The sequence below is a fragment of the Lissotriton helveticus genome, chromosome 6, assembly GCF_964261635.1.
Source record: "Lissotriton helveticus chromosome 6, aLisHel1.1, whole genome shotgun sequence".
Taxonomy (NCBI): domain Eukaryota; kingdom Metazoa; phylum Chordata; class Amphibia; order Caudata; family Salamandridae; genus Lissotriton; species Lissotriton helveticus.
In genome coordinates this window covers 768,058,787-768,083,682 of record NC_136067.1, presented here as the reverse complement: position 1 = coordinate 768,083,682, position 24,896 = coordinate 768,058,787, and the positions used below count along the sequence as shown (strand labels likewise).

Here is a 24,896-nt window from a genome sequence, read left to right as displayed (position 1 = left end):
GAGAGGTAACGCGCTCACTGCTAGCGTCAAGACTACAGCTCACAGCATGATTAAGATGCTAAATTGTGCCTGAGAAAACTGCTGCCAGCACTTATACTGCTATCCTGTTATTCTGCGCTGATTGAACGCGAGCAAAATTGTTTTTAAAATTGAAACCTAATTACTGTTTTTAAAACTTGCACAACTTCACTTACCTAGCCCGACTCCTCGGTCTGCCGCGGGAAGTCCCGTTTGTGAAGAGGGAGTGCAGGGAGACACCAGGCTCGAAAGAGCAAGTCGCCATCTTGGGAGTGGTGGGGGACGCGCTCTAGCTGTTGACACTTCCGGGAAGAGCCTACAAGTGGTAGTGCTCGGCCGGACTCGCAGCGAGAGGTAACGCGCTCACTGCTAGCATCAAGACTATAGCTCACAGCATGATTAAGATGCTAAATTGTGCCTGAGAAAACTGCTGCCAGCACTTATACTGCTATCCTGTTATTCTGCGCTGATCGAACGCGAGCAAAATTGTTTTTAAAATTGAAACCTATTTACTGTTTTTAAAACGTGCACAACTTCACTTACCTAGCCCGACTCCTCTGTCTGCCGCGGGAAGTCCCGTTTTTGCAGAGGGCGTGCAGGGAGACACCAGGCTCGAAAAAGCAAGTCGCTAACTTGGGAGTGGTGGGGGACGCGCTCTAGCTGTTGACACTTCCGGGAAGAGCCTACAAGTGGTAGTGCTCGGCCGGACTCGCAGCGAGAGGTAACGCGCTCACTGCTAGCGTCAAGACTACAGCTCACAGCATGATTAAGATGCTAAATTGTGCCTGAGAAAACTGCTGCCAGCACTTATACTGCTATCCTGTTATTCTGCGCTGATTGAACGCGAGCAAAATTGTTTTTAAAATTGAAACCTAATTACTGTTTTTAAAACTTGCACAACTTCACTTACCTAGCCCGACTCCTCGGTCTGCCGCGGGAAGTCCCGTTTGTGAAGAGGGAGTGCAGGGAGACACCAGGCTCGAAAGAGCAAGTCGCCATCTTGGGAGTGGTGGGGGACGCGCTCTAGCTGTTGACACTTCCGGGAAGAGCCTACAAGTGGTAGTGCTCGGCCGGACTCGCAGCGAGAGGTAACGCGCTTACTGCTAGCATCAAGACTATAGCTCACAGCATGATTAAGATGCTAAATTGTGCCTGAGAAAACTGCTGCCAGCACTTATACTGCTATCCTGTTATTCTGTGCTGATCGAACGCGAGCAAAATTGATTTTAACATTTAAACCTAATTACTGTTTTTAAAACTTGCACAACTTCACTTACCTAGCCCGACTCCTCGGTTTACCGCGGGAAGTCCCGTTTGTGCAGAGGGAGTGCAGGGAGACACTAGGCTCGAAAGAGCAAGTCGCCATCTTGGGAGTGGTGGGGAACGCGCTCTAGCTGTTCACACTTCCGGGGAGAGCCTACAAGTTGCAATGCTCTACCGAATGCGCAGCGGATGCGCCGCCGGTGCGCCGAAGGCGCGCCAAAGGCAAGCCCGTCTGCGCCCGTCCGTGCCCACAACGCGCCTAGCGCCAGAACCCCTGCCCATTTCCACAGAATTAGGTTAACCCGGGATGAGCTCTTGGCCCTTAATATGCGGAAATGCCTTACCCTTACCACACTTCTGGATTACAACACCACCAACCCTAAAGCTTGTACATCTTGTGGTCTGAGTATTTCCTTTCTACCACTTCATTTGGCCAATTGCCACCAAAACGACCCCCATCCCAACAGCCTGAGAACTACTACCTATCCTGAGCATGGGAATCATCCAGGCAGGGGAGTACAAACAGATACGCCCAAGCACGATAGAGGGAACTCACTAAAATGTTTTCTGCTAAACACTAGATCTATGCCCAAACATAAACATAAACTAGAATCCCTGATATCGGATAATAATTTAGACCTAGTATTCCTCACTGAAACCTGGACACCCACCACTTCGGGGCCTGATTGAAACACGGCAATTCCCACAGGATATTCAGTGGCACAAGTAGATAGGACGGGAGCAGTGGGTGGGGGCATTGCACTAATATACCGCTCACACTATAAAGTTAAATCCTCATCAGAAGCTACACTGGAGGCAGAAGCTGTTAGGAATACTTAGGGATTAGGATCAGGGATTAGGATCAGAAACAGTACATGTAATTTGCTTATAATTTGATTATTACAGAACATTGTATTCAGTAAATATTTACTTTTGCATTTAGCACTGCTTGTTGTTTAAATTGTAAACTGCTTCAAGGTATCTGAAGCACTTATGAATATTCATGATAATTTCACGTGGAAGCCTTGCTCAAACCGAACTTTCACAACACGTGAATATTTAAATGCACGTTTTTACACGCATTTCCAAACACTATATAAATCCCTGCATAACTCGCAGAAGACGCTTCGCTTTGTAATTGCTGCGTCTTCCACGAGCGTTCCAGCCTACGGAGTCCTTGCCCTTCGCCCCTTCTCCTCTCCCGCTTACCTGACCCGGCTCCTGACCCCTCATCTTCGCGGAGTTGCAGAGAGGCTTTCACCGGCATTGCTGAAAGGCTTCCATCGGCATGTCTGAGTCCCGAGGCCTCGGCGTCCAGCATCGCGCGAACTTCCTGTTTCTTGACCGAATGATTTAGAGACCGGACCTTGTCCCACGGAGATCCTGGCTTCGGAGTAGTTCCTCTTCCGGCGACCTGGAAAGAAAGTAAGAACAGTTAATGACTGAGCTAATCTAACAAACCATGGCAAATTCAATTTTGAAGGCAAAGAACATAATTGCATCTAAAAACCTTTTGAAAGACTTTAAAAAGACAGCGTTTTGAACAATACTTAGATATAGTCATTATTCAAGACTTGGGAGTATTATTGAAAGATTTAAGCACCAGAATTTATCTAAAAAGATGTTTTTTGTAGTAATCTACAGTGAATTGTAACTGCACTGTCAAGTTCCGATTTAATGTGACAATTGCTAAGATCCTTCATGTATAAGAAATTATAGGCGTAGTGTGCTGCCTTGTTTTTTCTTGTCTTCAGTTGTTTTACAGATCCCCAAGTCACTGCTTAGAAATTATTAAGCAAGGTAAAATTGAGTGATGTTGGTTAACCAAGTTTTACTAACATAATAACCGGTTTGAATCTGATGTTATCTTTTGAACCAATCATTTACCAATTTTACATTTGCATTTGAAGGTGCAATTACTATTGTTTCAAGTTGTGTCGTATCCTTGCACTAAAGAAGTATAGGACTGGGCTATCCTCTCTCTGGTATGTATTAATATGAATGTATAATATTGCTGTGAAGAAACATTGATGGTAGATCTGTTTCAGTGACAATTCTGTTATGATTTTATAGAAAAGCTATCAGAGTGTCGCAACAAACTACAAGCAGCCCAGAATACTTCAAAGAGAAACAACAACAGACATCTCAAGAAGAGATCCTGTGTTTATTTGTTTGTTTCTCTCTCCACTTCCCCTTCCCTTTAGGGACTAACAAGTAGTGACTAAAGTCTCATCCTTGTCACGCTGGTTAGTTCTTGAAGGTTTTGGGAGCAAGCATCTTCAAGACGGAAACAACTGGAACCTAGTGGAGGTACGCTTGACAGAGGCAATGTCCTTTAACATTAAAAGCAATAACCAAGCTCTTATTACAGGCCAATTAATATACAGGCCACCAGGAATGAAAAGTCCTTTTATCAAAGCAATCCAAACCTTTCTGGAATCGTGCCTAGACACTCCCACCTACACAGTCCTAGGTGATTTTAACTTCCATTTGGAAGATAATACGGACTCTGACACTGTGGCTCTGGCTGACAACGTCCACAGTTTTGGGCTAAAACAGTTAATCGCCAAACCCACCCACCAAGCCGGCCACACTCTGGACGGCATTTTTACAAAAAATGATAGCATAAGAGTGACATCGGTCTTACCAGTTCCATGGTCACATCATACGGCTATCCACTTTAAAATAAAACATACACCACAATCCTGCAGTCGCAGGATTCGCCCCATACTTGCCGTTACTAGGCCATGGAAATGCATTCAGGAAGGTCTAGCCAAAATCCTGTCAAACAATCCCCCCTCATTTAGCGACAGCAATGACGGGGCAAATAAACTCAACCACAGGATACAGGAGGCAGTAAGAGAACTAGCCCCTGAAGAGAGAAAGAAACCTAGGAGACAATCAGCTACCTCACCTTGGTACACACCGGAAGTTAAGCAATTGAAAATTAATTGCAGGCATAGAGAACGGATCTGGAGATCTGATTATAGCTCATCCCATAGAAAGGAGTATACGAAAGCCCTAAATGAGTACAAATTAATGATAATACAAGCCAAATCGACCTACTTCACACTTAAAATTTACAAGGCCGAAAACTCCTCCAAGGAGCTATTCAAAACTGTGTCAAGCTTACTCAAATGTCCGATGGACACAGTATTTGTCCCAGACCAACACATTGTAGATAAGATGGCCTTGTTCTTCCAACGAAAGGTCCATGATGTTTATAATGAGCTTAATGAGATATCCGCCTCAGGTAGTAACGTCATTAGGGAACAATCAGAAGTCCCCCAAAACTGCCTATCCCAATTTCCACACTTTGAGGAAGATCAGATCTCTAAGATGATTGCACAAGCCAAGTCGGGATCACCTATAGACCCCTGCCCCCCTACATATTTCAGCTGGCCCTAGAAATAATTAGTAAAACCTTAACCCCGCTACTTAACGTAACAAATAAATCCGGTGTCTTTCCACAACATTGGAAAAAGGCCAGCATCAGACCTATCCTGAAAAAGGATTCCTTAGATCCAGGGGAGACAAAAAATTATCGTCCTATATCTTGTCTCCCTCTACCAACTAAAATACTAGAAAAAGCCTTAAACCAGGAACTAATGGAGTTTGTTAACCTCAACAATATCCTTGACAATACCCAACATGGTTTTAGGTCCTGTCACTCTACTGAGACAGCCCTAATAATTGCCACAGAGGAAGCACGTAGAACCATGGACAAGGAAGAAAGAGCAGTGCTGATACTGCTGGATTTAACAGCAGCATTCGATACTGTTAACCACGGGGTCCTGATCAATAGGCTAGAATCAGTTAGAGTTAGAGACACTGCCCTGACACAACTAAAGTCTTTTCTTGAAAATAGAATTCAACAAATCTATTGGGAAGGCCTGAAGTCGGAAGAATTCTCCCTTCCTTGTGGGGTCCCACAGGGCTCGGCACTCTCCCCCACCCTTTTTAATCTTTATGTGACCCCGCTAGCCTCACTAATAAAAGCACATGGCCTGAATTTAGTGTCGCATGCTGACGACATACAATTGATGGTGTCACTTACACAAACAGTAGAAGTCACTGCGGAACAGTTTAGAAACTGCCTCTTAAGCATAAAGAGTTGGATGAATAAGAACTTCCTAAAACTAAACACCAACAAAATGGAGGTGATTGAGTTCGGACACAATACCTCCATCTGGAGCCAACTTTGGTGGCCTCCAGAGGCAGGTACTTGTCCTGTGCCTGCACAAAAAGTCAGAAACGTAGGTTTCTGGATAGATAAAGACCTCACTCTCACCGCACAAGTGAATCAAGTGACATCTGCATGCTTCTTCACCATCAAAACCCTCATATAAATATTGCCCCTGATCCCTCCCACACTTGGGAAAACAGTGGTCGGTGCTCTAGTTCTCTCCTGCATCGACTACTGCAACACTTTATACTTGGGAATGGGTGAGAGGCAACGTACTAAATTACAGTCATTGCAAAATGCTGCGTCAAGAGTACTGCTGGACCTCCCTAAGCACCATCCAACTTCTAAAGCCATACGCCCACTCCATTGGCTTCCAGTCCGACAGAGAGTACAGTTCAAAGCCCTCTACCTAGTTCACAAAACAGTAGTTGGAGGAGGAGCCAAGGACCTGAAAGCTCTCTTTCCGCGCTACATTCCTAGCCGAACTATAAGATCTGCTGGCTTGGGCCTAATTACCATCGCGAGAATAAGGAGAGCGCACTGGGGAGGCAAGTCTTTCTCCCATAAGGCAGCTAAGCTATGGAACACCTTACCCACTAAGCTCCGCCTACAATCTAATAAGTATTACAAACAAAACAAAATGCCAGGACTGCGCAAGACTTTCACGAATATCAGTGAACAATTAATCAAACAATTGTATCACTCAAGATCTCCAATTTTGTCTGTAGAAATATTTTTATTGAATTGTATTGATCGGCATCCCTAGACATACAAGGTAATCTTTTGTACCACCGATTTATATGCCATGACGACAAAGTTGGATTTAGAATAAGAATTGACATGGTGTCTCATAATTTCAACAGAAACCGAACGGTGACATTCCGCAAGAAAAAAGAAAAAACACACTGTTTTTTTGCACCAAAAGGAAGGAACCTTCCATTTCTTTAAGGAAACGAGGTAACATTTTTTGAGTGCGATTCCCGCACAATAGTTGAAGGTTGCTCAAATAAGAACAGCTGTTTCATCTCTTACAGGATTTGGTCCCTACGGTCCTGAGGGGAACCCCCACAAGTCAGGGGTTTCGAAACGCGTCAACCCTGTTTTGCTTTAGCCAATCTGTATTGTTTTGTTTTTTCTGAAATCAAAATATTTACAATTTTGTTAGATGGCCGTTTGTTGATGATAAATGCAGTCTCATGTAAAATAATCATTTAAAATAGTACCCCACCGTTCAAATAAACACAGATTTTTATTAAGTCTAGGTGAGGTACATCTTTTATCCCACCCATCTGTTCCACTTCCCCCCTTTTTTTTGTATGAAAGGTATCCGAGTGAATGAATTACGTATGGGTATGAAAGTATCACAGAACGAATGCGGAAAGGTTATTGTATGTTCGGAATAAGAAGTCTGCTGGTTTTCATTTCTTCCAAACATTTTGGGTTTTCCCTTCTTCTCCCTTGAAAATATATAGGTTAGGTTGTAAAATAAATTGGACACCCTATTTTGCTCCACTGTTAAATAAGAATGTCTTAAAAATGTTTTTTTCTAAAAATACAATTCAATAAAAAGATTTATACAGACAAAATTGGAGATCTTGAGTGATACAATTGTTTGATTCATTGTTCACTGATATTCGTGAAAGTCTTGAGCAGTACTGGCATTTTGTTTTGTTTGTATTACGTTCGGCGTGGCCTTGCTGCGCTCTAGCCAAACCCTGATTGTTCTTTCGTTACAATCTAATAAGAGCAGTTTCAGAAAGGCATTGAAGACCTGGCTGTGTACTACACCCTAGTCATCCAGCAGCAGCCTTATCCTCTTGCAGCGCCAAGACGCCACGGCATACGTGCGCTTAACAAATACTTCAGTCAGTCGAATGTGCACGGTGTCCAGGGGTTTCGGTTCCGTGGTACCCACAAGGGCTGCAGGTCTTAGCTTTGCTGGAGACTCAGGTCAGCCTCGGGAAAGTCTGGAAATCCACCTCATGTGTTGCAAATACTTCGGAGTCTGGCAGGAGCTTCGGAGATACAAACCGGTCCGATGCTTCTTTGGAGCCTGCCATGCAGGGGAGTAACTTCTTTACTCCAAGGGAGATTCTTCAGTCATCCAGCGTCGTGCACGTCATCGAAGTTCCAGGATTCAGTATCAGAGTTTCATCCAGATGTAATCTAAAGTCCTGTTGCCAGGGGTTCCTATCATATACCCAAGGAAGGAGTTGGACATACTCTGGGGACCCACATATAGGAGGGTTTGGAAAGAGGGGTGATTACACCCATTTCCTTTGTCCAGTTTCACACCAGAGTAGGGGCTGGTAGCCCCTGCAACTAGTTTGAACTGGGCTATGCACAGGGACACCAAATGTGCCCCCACTGCTGACTCAAAGCACTCTTGGAGTGCACCCGCCCAGCCCCAATACACTAAAGCCTGTCTGGAAGGTGGTGACACCTCCCTGTGACAGGAAACAACCCATTGTCCAGGCCTCCCTTGACAGAGTTTTATCCAGCACTCGTGTCTGTGGCATCCATTTTGTGATGCCAGGGTTCTTTTATACTGGTACCGTGTGTACCGGTGTGTACATGTCTCTCCCTCTAGAAGGGTGGAATCATACCCCGCCTCCAGGACTGGTGGGTGGGATGATTCCAAAGTGTTTGACACCAAACACAACATTTTTCCTTGCAGCCATTCCAAAGTTAGCATTTACCGCAAGGTTATAATGCACTTAAGAGTATATGGTCTGGCTGCATCACAGAACCCCGGAGAACAGATTCCGAAGGCTGCAGAGGGGCCCTGCTCATGCATGGGCACCCTCTCACACAAAGCCAAGCAGCCTGCCTTTAGGATTGATAAGGCCTGCCATATGGGTGACTGATAGGTTTATATGTGTAGTGATATTAGGTAGATATAGGGAACCTATGTCTGAGTAAGGGCTGCATACACCACCTTACACAGCTTGCAGTAGCAGACCTGTGGTGTTATTTTGGAAGGCTTCCCAGGGGTGGCATAATACATGCTTCAGCCCCTGGTAGGCCTCTGGGGTACCTATGCCCTTGGTACCTAAGGTACCATATACTGGGGACTCATTAGGGTACCCCAGGAGTGTACCTAAAGTACATGGAATCATTTTAGAGAGGAAGCAGCTAGGCTGGGGGCATGGATAGCAGGACCCCAGCCAGACTAAAGTAAAAAAACTGTGAAACACCGTCAAAAAGTGGGGGTGACCATAAGAAGCAGATCCTACTCTCCTACACGGTTGATCCAAATTTTTTCCCATCGTAAGTCTAGAGAGGGTGTGTCAAAGGACTTACATCTTTGGCCCAGTGAAATGCAAGTCATGAAAGAACAGAAAGAATGCAGTATGTATGTAAGCGACAGAGCATTGTACGATATGTGGAGGATTGAAATACAATCTAGAAGGCTAAGTACATCAAGTGGAGAATTGCAGAAATATATTTCAGACTTTAAATTCCATTTTTTTAGGCACAGGCATGAAATTATTTGCCCAGATTCACACAAGGTTGAGTCAAGCGTTGAGGCTGGGATTCAAACCAGGGTCACCAGGTTCCAAGATCAGCAGCTCTACTCACTAGGCCACATCTCCTTCCCAGAAAGTAATTCATTTACTACGTGGAAAGTAAATATTATATATTCATTAAATACAAATGGAGTTTCTAGCAGGACCAAAAGTGGGTCAGTGGGAATTTGTAATGATGTGATATCCTTTATCAAGGACAAGATGACTTTTGCCAACATTTTTGGGCTAGCATCACATCCTCACCAGTACATTCTAAGATCAGGATTACTCTTGTGAGGTCTCAATGGGGTCATATACCATTTGTACAATAGCTTAGATGCATTTTCTTTATAATATGTACAAGTGGGGAACCAGTAGCTCTAATGCAGTTCTATGGCCATGCCTTACTGTTTAAGGCCCTTCTTCTGACAGGCTTTCATGTACCCATGTGCTACAGAAAGGAGTCCTTTCTGCCACATTCAATTACCTTTACATTCTAAACCCCGCTTTCAGCTTTGATTGCTAATTGAATATTTTCTGAAAATCCGGTGAAGAATCTAAAACCATGCAACCTTACTGTGGTGTCGAAGACTCTGTCACACAGCTGAGTGTAATGGAACTAAACTTTTTATCTATAATACTTGCCCAAGATGTCTGCTTTGTACATTTGGAACACGTTTTTCTAGATCTCCCACTTCAAAGGTGCTTAAGTCTGGCTTATATTACATTAGGGAGAATTTAGGGTTATATATAAATGGTGTAAAGCAGTGAGGAGGGAATGTCTGAACCTTGGTGGTCCTAGTAGCCAAATAAAAGCATATCAGAGATAGGTTTATGGATTGGAATGAGGTCTGAAACCTCTATCTCTTTGGCAGCCATATATGGAGTCCAAAATGTTTCAGCCATCCAGACTCTTCCATGTTGAGCCATTGTTTTTCCAATTTAATGTTGTAACACTCCAGAAGAGCCCTCAGTAGTGCAGTTAAAGAATATCTATAAAGGTCAGGAGTTGCCAGGTCACCAAGCAGATAATCTGTCAACGTGTGAACAATTTGACGGTCTAAGACTGATACTTTAAGAGGAAGTTATACTGTTAATAATGAGGTATTAGGAGTCATTGAGACAGAAATAGATCTTAGGATGAAATTAAGTTTTATTAGACTAAACAGGTTATCAGATTTTGAGCTTCCCCTATCTTTCGACAAGAGGTGCAACAAGGATATTTGATAATTAGAGAATTATTTTCAGCCTAATTAACTTAGAGCTAAACTAAAGTTATGTAAAGCCAAGCAGATATGTACCAATCTGTGTCTAGGAAATGCAGAAGTAAAGGGATCTTCATCCTGATTGCCATGTCTAACACATTTATTACCCTTCAAATGTTGTGCCATGTTCCCCTTTCCTTCCTAAAGCTCGTGTGGGCTGACAGAATGATTCAATATGCAAAGTTAATCCATTAGGTGGAGCCTGGATTTTAAAATATATTTTACCATTGGAGTTTAGCAAGGCTATTGAGTGGCAGATCTGCCCATCGGCAGTGCCATCTTGCTTTGTTGCTGATGGCAAGAGTAGCTGCCATGGCAAGACAAGAATCATTTTTAACATCTTTATTGCTCATAAGATTTAGCCACACATACAACATACAGAGACAAACCTCGATTCCTTCAACCAGTTAACAGTACCAGAATACTGTCCATTGTTGTAAGTACAGTCTTGTTCAAATTAAAATCATGTACATGTGGGATATCACGCAGCAGTGTCCTCTTTCTTCCTTTAGTCCATGGAGCCCTCCACTCTGCCGCCAGCTTAACCTATCATTGTTCTGGTGGGGGCATCCAGTAGGCCACCCCGCTCCCTATCCACCCCCCACCGATGAGGGGACCACCGTGGCAGCTCTCTGTACCAGCTCTGACTGTTCATCTGTAGGGGGGTACAACCCAGAGCTCCTGTCCTCCATGCTTCCCCCCTGGGACAAGCTTCATTCCCTGGTGTCCACCAGACTGCTCAGTAGATCGGCCCAGATCATACAATCCTCATCTGCCTGCTCATCTGCCTGCTCATCGGTTTTCACCTCTTTCATTCTGTGCTCTTCAGTCACCACCCATTTCTCTATGTCTCTTAGTCGCTCAGTCACCATGGGCCCCATATTTTCCATTCAATGAATAGCAACTCACTGTTTGCCAGTAGAAGCCCCAAGTGTGCAAACCGTCTGCATGCGACCATCCTTGGGAGAGGGAATTAGCTCCAAAAAGCATATCTTAATAGAGGGTTCAAGTAGTATCCCTGTCACAGCCTGCAGTTTAATTAAATCTTAGGCCCAAAATGGCACCAGCTTGAAATGCATGTGGTCAGCATGATCTGTTTTGCATCTGGGGCACCTGTGGTATCGCTGGGAACCTATGCGATGTAACCTTGTGGGCGTAAAGTATGTGCGATGAAGGACCTGGAAATGTGCCAGTTTAAACCAGGCATTACTGGACACCTTCCTCACCTAGGCACATGGTCATTCCCATTCTCTGTCTGTCTGTGGCTCTTGTAAGTCAAAGATAAGAATCATAAGCAGGAACTGGATGGTGGCCGGGAAACACATGTGGGTCACGTCTTCTTCGCTCAGTACATGGATGAAGTCCCTTACTCAGTCAGTTTCAGTACCATGCTTTAATAATGAACACTTTAATATTTATATGTCAGAAACATAGGCCAATTGAAATAGGACACAACTTTTCGGATTTGTAGGGATTTCCACATAGTGAGTTATCTTTGCAGAATCAGGAGTTCATGCATGATTGTTTTTTGATTTTTTTAATCATGCAAGAGATCCAAAAATATAATCTTTCATAAGCTAAACTATGGAGGAAATTGGCTCTCTGGGGGATCCCTCCAACCCTTTTGAATCTTCCGATACAGCTATACTCCAACACGTGGATTCAGGTAAAGCTAGGCAACGGCTCCCATCTTTCGAGGCGCATACCAAAAACTAAAGGCCTCAAACAGGGATGTGTGCTTGCACCAACTCTTTTTAACCTTTACACAGCAGATACGACATCAGCCCTTAGTGCCTGCAATGCCCACACCCCTTGATTAGCCATTTCCAGTATGTCTTATGCGGAAGATGTTGTTTTAGCAAGCCACACTCAAGTTGGGCTACAACGGCTGCTTAACAAATTGCACGTATAGGCAGTCGAAAATTGCCTAGAAATCAAGATTAACAAAATCAAAACCCTGACAATCAAAGGTAAAAAACTGTCTCATTCCTGGTGTCAGAGGAAAACTCCAATTGTAAATTCTTCTGAATACAAATACTTAGGTGTAATAATCGATAAGGGTGGTTCATTCACAAACCAGCTTGAGGCCATCAAGAGGAGAGAGATGGCGATAGCATCAACATTAAGGCAACTTAAAACAAAATTGACTGGACCAATATTCTCCCCATTGCTTTGTGTTGTGCAAGCGAAAATTCCACCTTCAATTACTTACTGCAGCAAAGCATTAAGGGGCAGGGACGCTACACTGCTGGATACCACCCTGGCAAAAACATACAGAGTCATGCTAAATCTCCTGCCCTACACCTCGCCAGCGCAGATTCAACTCGAGTTTGGCTTAACGAAACAACTCCTTGCAAGGCGAGGCTCTTACATCAAGTGTTGGCACAAAATCAAAAATTACTCCAGGAACACACTGAACCACCAGCTCTGACAAGAATTGTGCAGTACGTCTACCTGGCCGGCCAAGCTTCCCTGTCGGAATCACTAGCTATCACCAGATTAGTCGACCAATGGGAAATTCCAACAACGCATTCGCACTTTAAGGACATCATGAATAAGTTCTTTAAGACACTTTCCCTTGCAGAAGACAAAGCAAACTTTGCATGTAGGAGCTATGCCTGGTTGACTCTAAGCAGCTACAACTCATTTGGGCCACAGGCATATTTTAGCTTGGGGTGTTCAAGGAAGTCAAAAGAATCTTTTTTAAAATACAGATTAGGACTCCTCCCAGCTATACCGGATCTTCCACCTTGGCTGAGAGAGAATTGCGGGAAATCTTGCAGGCTATGTGTGGTCGGAAATCAGGACATATGACATCTAATTTGTACCTGCATCAGTCTAAACGAGGAAAGGGCAGGCATCTTAAAAAACCACTTTAATGAACGAGGTATACGAACACGGAGACAGGCAGTACTTGCCTGCTTCAATCCTAAGGAACCACAACTAAACGAAAAGCTAGGTAAATTTCTGTTATAAGTAGCAACTAAGCAAGGGCCAGTGGCACCTTGAGGAAGCGTAAAAAAACAAAAGACTGCATTCCTATCCTATATAATTGTAACATGCTCCCTAGAGTATGATGTAAACTGTTCAGATTTTTAAGAAACTTATTTGTATTTTTTAACACACTAGAGTTCTACCAGAGTGCTTTTTGAAAATGTTTAACTAATCAAAAACTGTTCATCAGAGTGCACCTTTTGTAATGGTTTTAATTAATCAAAAACAATACCTTTTTTACTTACTTACTTACTGTCAGCCACTTCCAGCAAGTAAGAAACACAATAGGCAGGAAGATGGCAAAACAGATATAATCACAAATCTTACATATGAAGGTGGTGAAACATGTATATATATTGTCAAATAGAATATTTACCAGACTTTTGAGTGGTTTTATCAATTCTCAATATTTAATTCTCATTCCTGCTGTTTATATTAGAAGGTACCCACACCCTGTATACCCACCTCTTAATTTTCACTTAACACCGCTATACCCTGAGGCCACAGCTATTGAGATGTGTTTCAGAGATTAACAATAAAGCTTGTACCCCAGAAGAGAGATGGTTAGTTGAGGCAGATGCTGGACAAGAGCTAAGAGTCTTTCTTTCATCTGAATGAGGGATGACGTCCAGGTGCATGGTTCCCACCTACTTTGTCACTAGGTATGCTTTTTTGTCCACTGCCTACTACAGGTGCCACTGCCAAGGACAAGCTTGTGAAAGGTGGTGGTGTGCATGGGAACCTATGATGATGCATCATAGCTCCAGAAGCTGTCACAATTGAGGTGAGGCTAGCACAGAGGTGGCAACTGAGTTGCTAGTGTGCCTTGGAGGTCTGGAAGCAGGGTCTGGATTCAGAGAGTTGTCAGGCTGTATTGCCAGTGTGTTTGGAGTCAAGTGTGTGCTGCTAGGCATGCCAGTCAGGTTGGGAGGGTTATTGGGCCAAATGGGCCAGGGTTTTAATTCTGTGTTCTCTGTATTTTGAAATTCTTTGAGGCGAGGAAGATTTGTGTCTTAATGTTGCAGTCTCTGGACAAGCATGAGGTATGAAGGTTTTATTGGGCCATTTCATAAAGTGTGTCTGAGCTTTCCATTAATGCTTAAAGTGGGCTCCTAAGGCATGCTACCCCAGGAAGTTTATTCAGCAGGCCCTCATAGTCACAGTTTCTTTCAGGAGAAATGAGCATTCAATAGTCCAACCTTTGGTGTAGTTAATCACATTAGTATATATAGCTATCCATAGTCTGACAAGATTTATCGCCTCACCTTTCTGGGCTGGCAAACGTTTAAGCTTCATTTGTGAAGTTGGGGTGCAACTGATGCATTCTCCCCTCCCCCCCCCCCCCACACACGCACACTGAAATAGCTGCAGAGCAGGACTGAGTTGTCTTATACAAAGTCAAAAGGAAAGCTGTGGCACTACCTGTGCTGCTAAAAGCAAATTAGAGCTTAGCTGAGGACAAGAAGTGGTGAGCTGGTTGCTCAGAAGGCTTCCCTCCCACATTTGCACGTAGAAAAGAGTATATGAAGATGTGTCAAGGAAGGAGTTGCTGCCTGCATCACATTGATTGTGGAGTCAAGTCTAGGGTATGACAAAGTCAAAACAGGTCACACGACCCCTTCACCCTATTAGATTCATCGGTGTCTGAGTTAAACTCCCAGTTTGGTTGCAAGCCTTAAATGTCTAATCCAGTCAGCATACATGTCGATGGAAACAGAAACACAAACAGAATAGTGTGGTTACAATTTCTTCAAAGGGAATGTAACATGTATACAAGAGACACATGCTGAGGGGACAACAAGTGATCAATCCCACTAAATAATAAAAGAAAAGTTATTAAAACTTGAGAAATTATTTCAAAAGAAATTAAACAAGCAGTGAGGGGCAAGGTCCCTACAGGAATATGTGAATGAAGGGAGAGTACAATAAGGTCGGAGAACCGTAACAGTGTCCACTTATGAAAACCCAAATCCTCACATGGTGGAAGAATGGACTACCCACTATGCCCAATCAAGCAAAGGAATGACAGAGATACTAATTAGATATTCTGACATGAATTTATAAGAATCACCTATCGAAAGAGATTTAGCCCATTGAGAAAGAACTGACAGAAGTACTTGACCAGGAATTGAAAAAAACAATGGATAAATTGGAGGAGGAAATCACAACATGGAATTTAAACACATTTCTGAGGTATAACAAAGATTATGAAACAGGAAGAGTATTGACATTTGCCTATAAAATTGTTATGACAGGGATCATTCAGAAATTAGAATTTACAGATACAGTCATTATTGTACAAGAATCAAGTGTGTATTTTGGCGCAGACACGGGTGGCTCATAATTGAAAAAGATGTAGGCGCAACAACCTGCCTAACAAAAACAACTTTTTATGGACAAATTCCACCTTCTGAAAGAAGACAGGAAACATCAGTAACCAGAAAAAGGAAAAAAAATGAAACAACAAAGAAAAGCCATGCAGAAAAAGGTGAACCCAAGGAAACTAGAGGAACACAACCAAGACAATCAAGAGCCACAAGGAAGTGAAACCTACAAGCACAAATTCTGTGGTCAATTTATCCTCAATACTATCTATACTAATATAATAAAGAGAGAGCCCAAACCTTTGAGGCGGGTAATCTCAGGAACCACAGCACCAATCACAACACCCAATACAGCATTGGAAAGGGCAGTTGCAACAGAAGGACATAGGCTATGCAGACGCCCACCATATACATTTAAAAGGTAAAAGAACCGTGCCAGCAAAGTAGTCCCATGTGGGCGTGTCTGCGTTGTGCTGTGGGCGTGTGCTGTGGGGGTGACAAACGCTGGGGCGTGTGGTGCGTTCCGCCCTTCATGCCATGTCTCATATCGTGTGCTGTGGGCGTGTGCTGGGGGCGTGGGCGTGTGCGGGGCGCGGGATTACGGAAAAAAAGCGAGCGATGTGCCCAATATTTCATTGTTTTTTCTTCCCAGGTTCTGTACATTCCAGCTCCGGGTGTCCACCCTGCTCCCTTTAAATACCCCTGCACCCCATAATCATAACCCACCCTTACTCCTTAAAATACCCCAACACCCTTAAACACTAACCCATCTTAACCCTATAAATATACCCTGTACCCTAAAACCCAAACCTATCCCTAAACCCTAAAAATACCCCTTTACCCCAAAACCCAAACCTAGCCCTGAACCCTATAAATACCCCTGTACCTCAAAACCCAAACCTACCCCGGAACCCTAAAAATACCCCTGTACCCCTAAACCCAAACCTAGCCCTGAACCCTAAAAATACCCCTGTACCCCAAAACCCAAACCTACCCCTGAACCCTAAAATACCACAGTACCCCAAAATCCAAACCTAGCCCTGAACCCCAAAACTCAAACCTAGCCCTGAACCATAAAAATAACTCTGTACCCTAAAACCCAAACCTACCCCTGAACCCTAAAATACCCCTGTACCCCAAAACCCAAACCTAGCCCTGAACCCTAAAAATACCCCTGTACCCCAAAACACAAACCTAGCCCTGAACCCTTAAAATACCCCTGTTACCCCAAACCTAGCCTTGAACCCTTAAAATACCCCTGTACCCTAAAACCCATACCTATCCCTAAACCCTAAAACTACTCCTGTACCCCATAACCCAAAACTATATCTGAACCCTTAAAATACCCAAACACTCCAAAACATATACCTCAGTACCTCAAAACATATACCCCTATACCCATACTTACCTTATCCAAACATTTAAAAAAACATGCTTTTACCATTCATGCATTTACAACGAATTTCGTTGTAAATGTATGCGTGGTAAAAGCATATAAAATGTAATGCCATGCGTTATAATGGCATTGCCGAGTCATGGTACTTTCGTAATGAAAGTATGCGGAGTGATGGTATGCGGAAAGAAAGTTGCGGAATAATGGGTGTTTACCCTCCCCGGTAAGCACACTGGTGGCAAGGCTGCCCACATCTCCAGCAACATACTCATATTTTTTCACCACCGATTTGAAAAATGCACAGGTCTTTCTCATTGATGGCCAGCACCGACATACACTTTTATACACACCTCCCGCCACAAGTTCTAGAATTGCGAACTTTAGAGCTGGGGAGCTACGTTGGAATCTCGGCATCAGCTCAACATCCTGTGATTCCAGACAAATTACTTTGTCTCCCCGTGCCTACCACAAATGAATGTGTTCTTCTGTAATGTAAATTGTGCTCATGCCATGTTGTCGAGATTGCGCTATATAATATTGCAAGGAAAAATAAAGTAGGGAAACTCGAGTTCACACACTACTGAACGTGCACTCTTAAGTGAATCAGCAGTGCACTGTGAATCGGAGCGTTTCACAAGCCTGTCACAGATAAGAAATGCTATCAAAACGAAATCCTACAAAACAATATACTACTGGCCGGCAGCAATTCATACCCGAACAACGTCGGGACGGGCTGCTAGTTAAATGATACAGAGACTGACATTTTGCAATTGTGTCTATTCACTTGTTCAGACAAAAATCTAGACTTTGTAGAAACAAGAATAGCACTCTTAAAATTCGTATAGGCATTTAAAGGAAGCAATAGTTGATGAATAAAGAGAATCCAAAATTAATTATGTTGAGACATTGGAGACTCTATAGGAACTGGATGAAAATAGAGTATTGGATATTTAATTCTACATAAATGATTTGGTGAACACAGGAAAAATGTGGGGGAAGTGTCATGAAACCAAAATCACTATAGATACCAACAATGACTCTGGAGGTCATTGATGTAGTCTAAGAACTCGTGATACAGGACTTTGAAAAACTTAAGGGCCTGGTTTAGAGTATGGCAGACAGAGTACTCTACCATAAATGTGGCCTGTCTTCCAAACTACTGGTCTACCCATGAAATTTGAGTTGGGCTAACTGTCATGTTTCTGGCTCCACCGGCGGAAAACCCTGCGTCATCAGCCTGATGGTTTCGGGTTGTTAGGGTAACTACAGATCGTCTACTCTACGTCTGATAATTTTTTTTTTTTTTCTAGACCACTAGGGAAATCCTGATGGTTAAGAACTGATAAAAAAAAATACCCTCACACCCTTGGAGAAAATCCCACGATGTCAGGGTCATTAGTATTTTGTTTTTCAAAAACAAACTACTGATTTAGGAATTTGTTTTCGAAAAGTGTAAACGTTTAAAGAGGAGCCACATAACACATTCTGCTTGTTCAGCAAACCTTTGCCGCTTTCAAAGGAGCTGCAGTGGTGATGGATACTGGCAGAGATCTCTAAATACAATGAATGATAGTTTGCTAGGGTGGCAAGGTAGTGAAGTCCTGATGGACGTTGGGCTTCCCACAAAACTCTAAATCAGGGCCAAAGTCATAAACCCAAATTTAAAGATTATAAAATGCCTTGGTCTTAGTAAAACCCATTGAAAAAAATTGTTGAGGGATGAAATAATTATTATTAAGTCCTCTGATCTTTTGCAACACGGCATTGTTTGTAGCAGAGACTGGGTTACCCGCCTGCTTGTGGGGAAGTTGACCATACCTGATTGAAATTGTTGACCCAGGCATCCTCCCGACTCCCGCCGTCTCGCACTCAGGACAGCTTGTGAGGCCGCCGAGCGGAGGAGGGAGGACTACATTTCCCGGCGTCCTTTGCGGTCCGTAGTCGCACCTGCTTCCAGCGCGCCAACCGGCGCATAAATTACAACGCCTTCCCCGGCGGAGTGGGGATCTTTTGCAACACGGCATTGTTTGTAGCAGAGACTGGGTTACCCGCCTGCTTGTGGGGAAGTTGACCATACCTGATTGAAATTGTTGACCCAGGCATCCTCCCGACTCCCGCCGCCTCGCACCCAGGACAGCTTTGTGAGGCCGCCGAGCGGAGGAGGGAGGACTACATTTCCCGGCGTCCTTTGCGGTCCGTAGTCGCACATGCTTCCAGCGCGCCAACCAGCGCATAAATTACAACGCCTTCCCCCGCGTCGCGGGATCGCGCGGGACGCGTCGGGCTAAGCCCGGGCAAAGGGCGGGCCCTGTGAGGCCCTCAGAGACGGTAAGAGACTGGGCTGGGCCCCCTCCCTTTCATTGATTGACCTGTGGTAAAGTAGATTTGTCCTTACATGTAGCAAGCTGCGGAATCAATAATTATTCAGTTACATTGTTAATTAAGTTGCAGCTCATGCAGTAGTTGGATCACAGTGTCTTAATTATTTTAGTTGTTTGTGTTTGTTTAGAATTGGTTTTACTAGCAAACTATGACGTCGTCTCCCATAAAAGACAGGTACCTGCCAATAGGAGGAGGAGGAGTTAATCAGCGTACATTGGATGATTTCTTGTTTAGGGTTAACACTGGAACTGACAGGGAACTCGCTCTGTCTGAGCGACGGGCGGAGAGACGCCGTTCCATCGAATGTTTTAAAAACAAGAGATCATCCATAGGTTCCCCAAAGCTAACGATTTCCCCAATCCATAGTATTTCCCCTGTAATTGGGGATAGTGAGGCATCCCTAAATATCAGTATACCACTACTCTTGCAAAATACTCCCCCACTAGGTATAGTCAATGACTTGATTATAAATGATTCATCTTTGAACTGTAGTTTGATTTCAGATGCAGAAGCCCTGCACGACACTTTGCCAACGTGAGTGGACTCACGTAACACAGTAAAGGGAGCACCAAAAATTCACAGAGCCCAAGGTCCACCACCCAAAAGAAGGAAAAAGAGGGGGGATTCTCTATATAAAAACAAGGCTAGTGGTAAAAATGGGGGGTCCTCTGACAAACCTTCCCCCAATGCACTCACACCAATCCTAATGGTCAATGCAATACCCACCCCGTTAAATGACCCATCTAGCACACATCTATTGGGCGGTATAGAGCAATTATTAAAATCGGTCACGCTGCCATTAGTTGAGAGATTGAAGGGATTAACCAGCCAAATTGAGAAGCTAGAAAGGGAGCTAGGGGAAATTAAAGTGGCAATTAAAGATCTTTCCAAACCTGATTTAGAGCATCATCCCCCCGCACCACCCTCAAATACCATTGTTCAGAATGGTACAATAACCACGACCTTGCCTAAACCAAAACCCCGCAAAATCTTACCCATTAACACTGCAGCAACAAATGGTAAAAATAACGCCAAGAAGATACAGGAAGGAGCAATCTCAGATAAAATAGGAAATGGCCTGCTAACACATCCTGCCAGAAATGCCCCCAAACCCATTGATCAAGAAAAACCCGTAAAGACATCCCCAGTTAAGAAGCTTAGAGTTGAGCTGCCCCCGGAAGCGGCGCCATATGTTGCAGTCCTGACCGGGGTGCCAGCACTAGTGGATGGAATGGAGAAGATCAACGTGGGCTAAAAAATAAAATTATACACTGGCTGAGGCAGAATTGCCCACTTCCACCGCAAATAAATGGGACAATACTTAATGTTAGACGTCTAGCCTGGTTGGGGAAAAGAACTAAGGATTTATCGGGTGACATTGTCATCATAAATTTCCAAGATGATAGGGTTGTTAGGTACATTGTAAATGGGTTCCCACAAAATGCAGGTAACGCTGTCACCATACGTGATTTAACTTACTTTTACCCAAGAGCAATAGTCGCCCCGATACCCAACTTCAGGCCTTTGGGTTATCAGCAGAACAACCATGTAACCCCCTCACTCTGCCCCCAGAATATGGGTTTTGGCAATTCTAATCAGAGGCAGGATGGTTATTTTAGTTCCATCTTTCACCATCAGCAGAACAATCATGTAACCCCCTCATTTTGCCCCCGGAATCTTGGCTTTGGACTTCCCACCCAGAGGCAGGATGACTATCTTAGACCTTCTCCGCACCATCAAGGTGATTACCACTGGCCTACTTTTAATCAGTTTGCAGCATTAGTGGGTATGAAGGGTGTTGATTGACTCTGTTTAGGAGATATAGCAGACAATGATTTCACTGAAAAGGGCCCCAGTATAACTGTTAAGCCAACTACAACTTGTAACGTGTATGCTCCCCCCAAAAGCATACTTGTCCCCAAAATTCTGTGCCTGTTTGTGTGACCATAGACAAGGGGCAACCAGATTATGTACAAGTTCCAGGCAGGGGAGACACAAGTGGGAAGGTGGCTAATGAGGCAATTAGAATTGTGTCTTGGAACATCGCTGGTTTGGCCGCCAAAATTAATAACAAAGAATGGCGTCAGTATATATACGAATTCCCCATAATTTGCTTACAGGAAACCTGGGCAGTTGATAACCACTTATTACATTTACAAGGGTATAAATGCTTCGCTGTTCCAGCAAGGAAATCTAGATCAGGCAGGGCTATGGGCGGGCTATCAGTATATGTGGACTTGAATCTCCCTGGCACATGGTCAACCACAAATTGTAATTCTCACGATATCCAAGAGGTGCGACTCAAGGGTAAAGGACTTAATTTGACAATATTAAACGTGTACAATAACGTGGCAGGCGGGGGATGTAATGTACTGATACGGGAACTGGAGCACAGACTGTGCCAAGTCTCACCTACAAAGCCAAAACTCATGTTCTAAATAGACTAATTGTGGGGGATTTTAATTGTCACCTCTGCCCAGCCCTTCTCCCAATAGATGCGACATGGTCGCGATGCCCAGAGGACAACGGAGCCCACTTTGAGCACAGTGCAGAAGGCGACGCCTTAACACAATTTTTATTGAACGAGGATCTGGTCCACACCCTGGATATGGTGCATATGTCAAAGGAAGAGACTGTGCCGCCTACCTTCAAGGGTAGAGGATGCTCATCGTATATTGACTACATCATCGCCTCAAGGGCTTTTATAAACAGAATTTCTAGGGTTGGCATAGAATGGAACCCGTTTAGCGATCATAATCCTTTGGTGCTAGACATAATACATCACCTTGCCCCAACTCGGGAAAAGCTTGTAGCGGTATCCCAGAGGGTTACTGACCAGGGCAGACGCCTAAGGTGGTCTAAGATCGACGGGGAAAGGTTTTACGAATCACTTATGGAGAAGGGGAAAAAACCCATTGAGGCGTGTTTAGATGAGACAATCGAAGGGAGGCAGCTACTCATAGCATTTGAACACATTGCGCATTTGGTAGACGGGATGTTAAAGACTAGCGCCCCGCCAAAAGAGACTGGTAGCCAGCCGCGATGGTTCGACCGAGACTGTTCTAAAACCCTGAGGGAGCTCAAAGACAGTATTAAAGTAAAGCCTAGGGACGTTACTCGGGTTGCGTCCTGCAGGAAAAAATACAAAAGTGAGTTGAGCAGGAGGAAAAAGGCATTACAAGCAGAAGGTTGGGCGGACCTTAGAGAAGCGGGGAAAAAGAGGGACATGACTGAATTTTGGAAAATAATTAATAGACCCACATTCCAGGATGACATGGCCCCTAAATTAGGAACAAACATCATGCCTGACATGTGGATTAGTCACTATAGGGGTCTATATAATCACGAAACAGACACACAGTATGAAAAAGGGAATATAGTCCAAGGTCAGCTCGTAGTTTTTTCCCTAAAGGAAATCAAGGTCGGGATCGAGGGGCTATCCAAAAATAAAGCACCAGGCCCGGACGGAATCCGCCTGATTTGTTCCTTAGTTCAGTGGAATTATGGGCCCCTATAATGACGAGAGTTATTAACACTGCAATCCGCTGTGGCCTACCGCCCTTCTGGTCTATTGCCACCATCGTCCCTATTTTTAAAAAGGGTAATAGGGACGAACCGCAATGCTATCGCCCCATCTCCCTGATTGATGTATCCGCCAAAATCCTGGGAAGGGGGATATTAAACCGGTTGTCTGAGTGGACAGAAGCTAATAATATCATCTCTGACGCACAGTATGGTTTTAGGATGGGTCGTTCTACGAGCGACCAATGCTTGAACCTTTACATGATAGCACCCAAATACACTATGGCCAGTGATGAATCCCTTTATATGGGGTTCATGGATCTGCCAGCTGCCTTTGACCATGTTAACAGAGGTAAGCTCTGGAATATGATGACCAGTATGGGGATAGAGGTTGGCCTCATCAACATATTAAGGGAATTGCATAGTAACACCTCAGCGCAAGTCAGATATAACATTGAGGGTGGATGCACTGAATCCTTCTCATGTAAAAGTGGGGTCCGTCAATGCTGCATCCTGGCGCCTTTCTTATTCTCGCTTTATATTAATGATTTTGAACAGCACCTCTTACAGCTGGGATCTGACTGTCCACGAGTAGGGTCGCGTCATGTTCCTGTGTTACTTTATGCAGATTACGCGGTCCTCCTCGGGCGCACACCAAAGAGTTTACAGATTTTAATTGATGGTTTTGTTTCTTTTATGGGCTCATTGGACCTTTCTGTTAACTTGGGCAAATCTTATGTTTTATCTGCTGGTAAAAACCCCTCCAACAAATGTACCTTTACAATAGGGAGTCATAAGATAGAGAAGGTTAAGTCATTCTCATATCTAGGCTTACTGTTTGATGGGTTATTAAAATTTAACGCCTTGATAGAGGATCGTTGCCGTAAAATGAATGCTGCCAATGGGGCAATAGCTGGTTATGGCCAAAGGCTGGGGAGGTGCTGCCCCGAACAGGTGACGATCCTATATAACTCAATATGTTGCTCTAAAGTAACCTATGGGGCAGAAGTGTGGGGTTTTGCAAACACTTGCCAACTCCAGCGGGAGGAGAATAAACATCTACGATCCGTCCTGAAAGCCCCAGACAGTTTATCAGCCGCAATAGCACACAGGGAGTTAGGGATCCCCTACCTTGAAGATTCGATAAAGGTTAGACCAATTTTAGCCTGGCTTAAAATTTGGTTAAACCCAGAGGCGAGCCTAAGCAGGGATATATTGAAGGACTGCTTGGCCAGAGAAAAATGGTTGCGAATCCCGTGGCTCAGCTATGTAAAATCAGTACTGGTAACTCTGGGCCTAGGGAATCTCTTTATCGATCCGACAGCGATCATCCCCCACCATAAGACTATTGTCAAAAAAGCGTTTTTTGCACACAAAGCCGCACAGAGAATAGAACAAGAAAGGGCTAAAATCACGGTGTGCACATATAACCTTGTAAAGACCACTGAAGGAATGGAACCTTACCTATATTTGCTACACAATGCACAGGAAAGGTTTTTAATGACCCGTTTTAGGCTCAATTTTTTACCATATTTATTGGGATCACCATTAGGGTATTCACCTACAATTGAGCAGAAGGGAACCTGCGGCTGCGACAATAGGTCTCCGCAGGATTCCCTTCATTTTGTATTGATATGTTCATTTTATTCTGAACCCAGGCGTAGATTCTTGGTAGCCATTTTGAAAAAATCAAATATAAAATGTGCTAAAGAGGCTTTGATTTTTTTTACAGCAGGCGTCGGACCCCCTTACATTGTGCTGTATCATCAATTTTATTAAAGTAGCTGTTCGACTAAGAGCAACTAGAGGGGCGGGGGAATTGTGAGAACTGTGTGAACTCTGTGATTGTTTTTAATGGATCATAATGTTTTTTTTATTTCACTGGGACTTTGTCGTTGTACTTACATCAGGTTACATGTTAATTTGATGGTTTGTCTTTTTTAAAAGAAATGAACTCAATGTATATAGAATGTTTGTACTTTTATGGTGATTATTAATCATCGAATAAAGAATCCAAATGAAAGTCCTCTGACAAAAAAG

The 24,896-nt window shown here is 43.8% G+C and overlaps 1 long non-coding RNA gene across 1 annotated transcript in view; it reads left to right on the top strand.

The window, feature by feature from the left end:
- The first annotated feature begins 290 nt into the window (after positions 1 to 290).
- Positions 291 to 24,896, top strand: part of LOC144761527 (uncharacterized) — a 110,722-nt gene continuing 86,116 nt past the window's right edge. The window contains exon 1 of the long non-coding RNA XR_013595764.1: positions 291 to 2,706. This is a non-coding gene — a long non-coding RNA (uncharacterized LOC144761527). The remainder of the gene's footprint in view (positions 2,707 to 24,896) is intronic.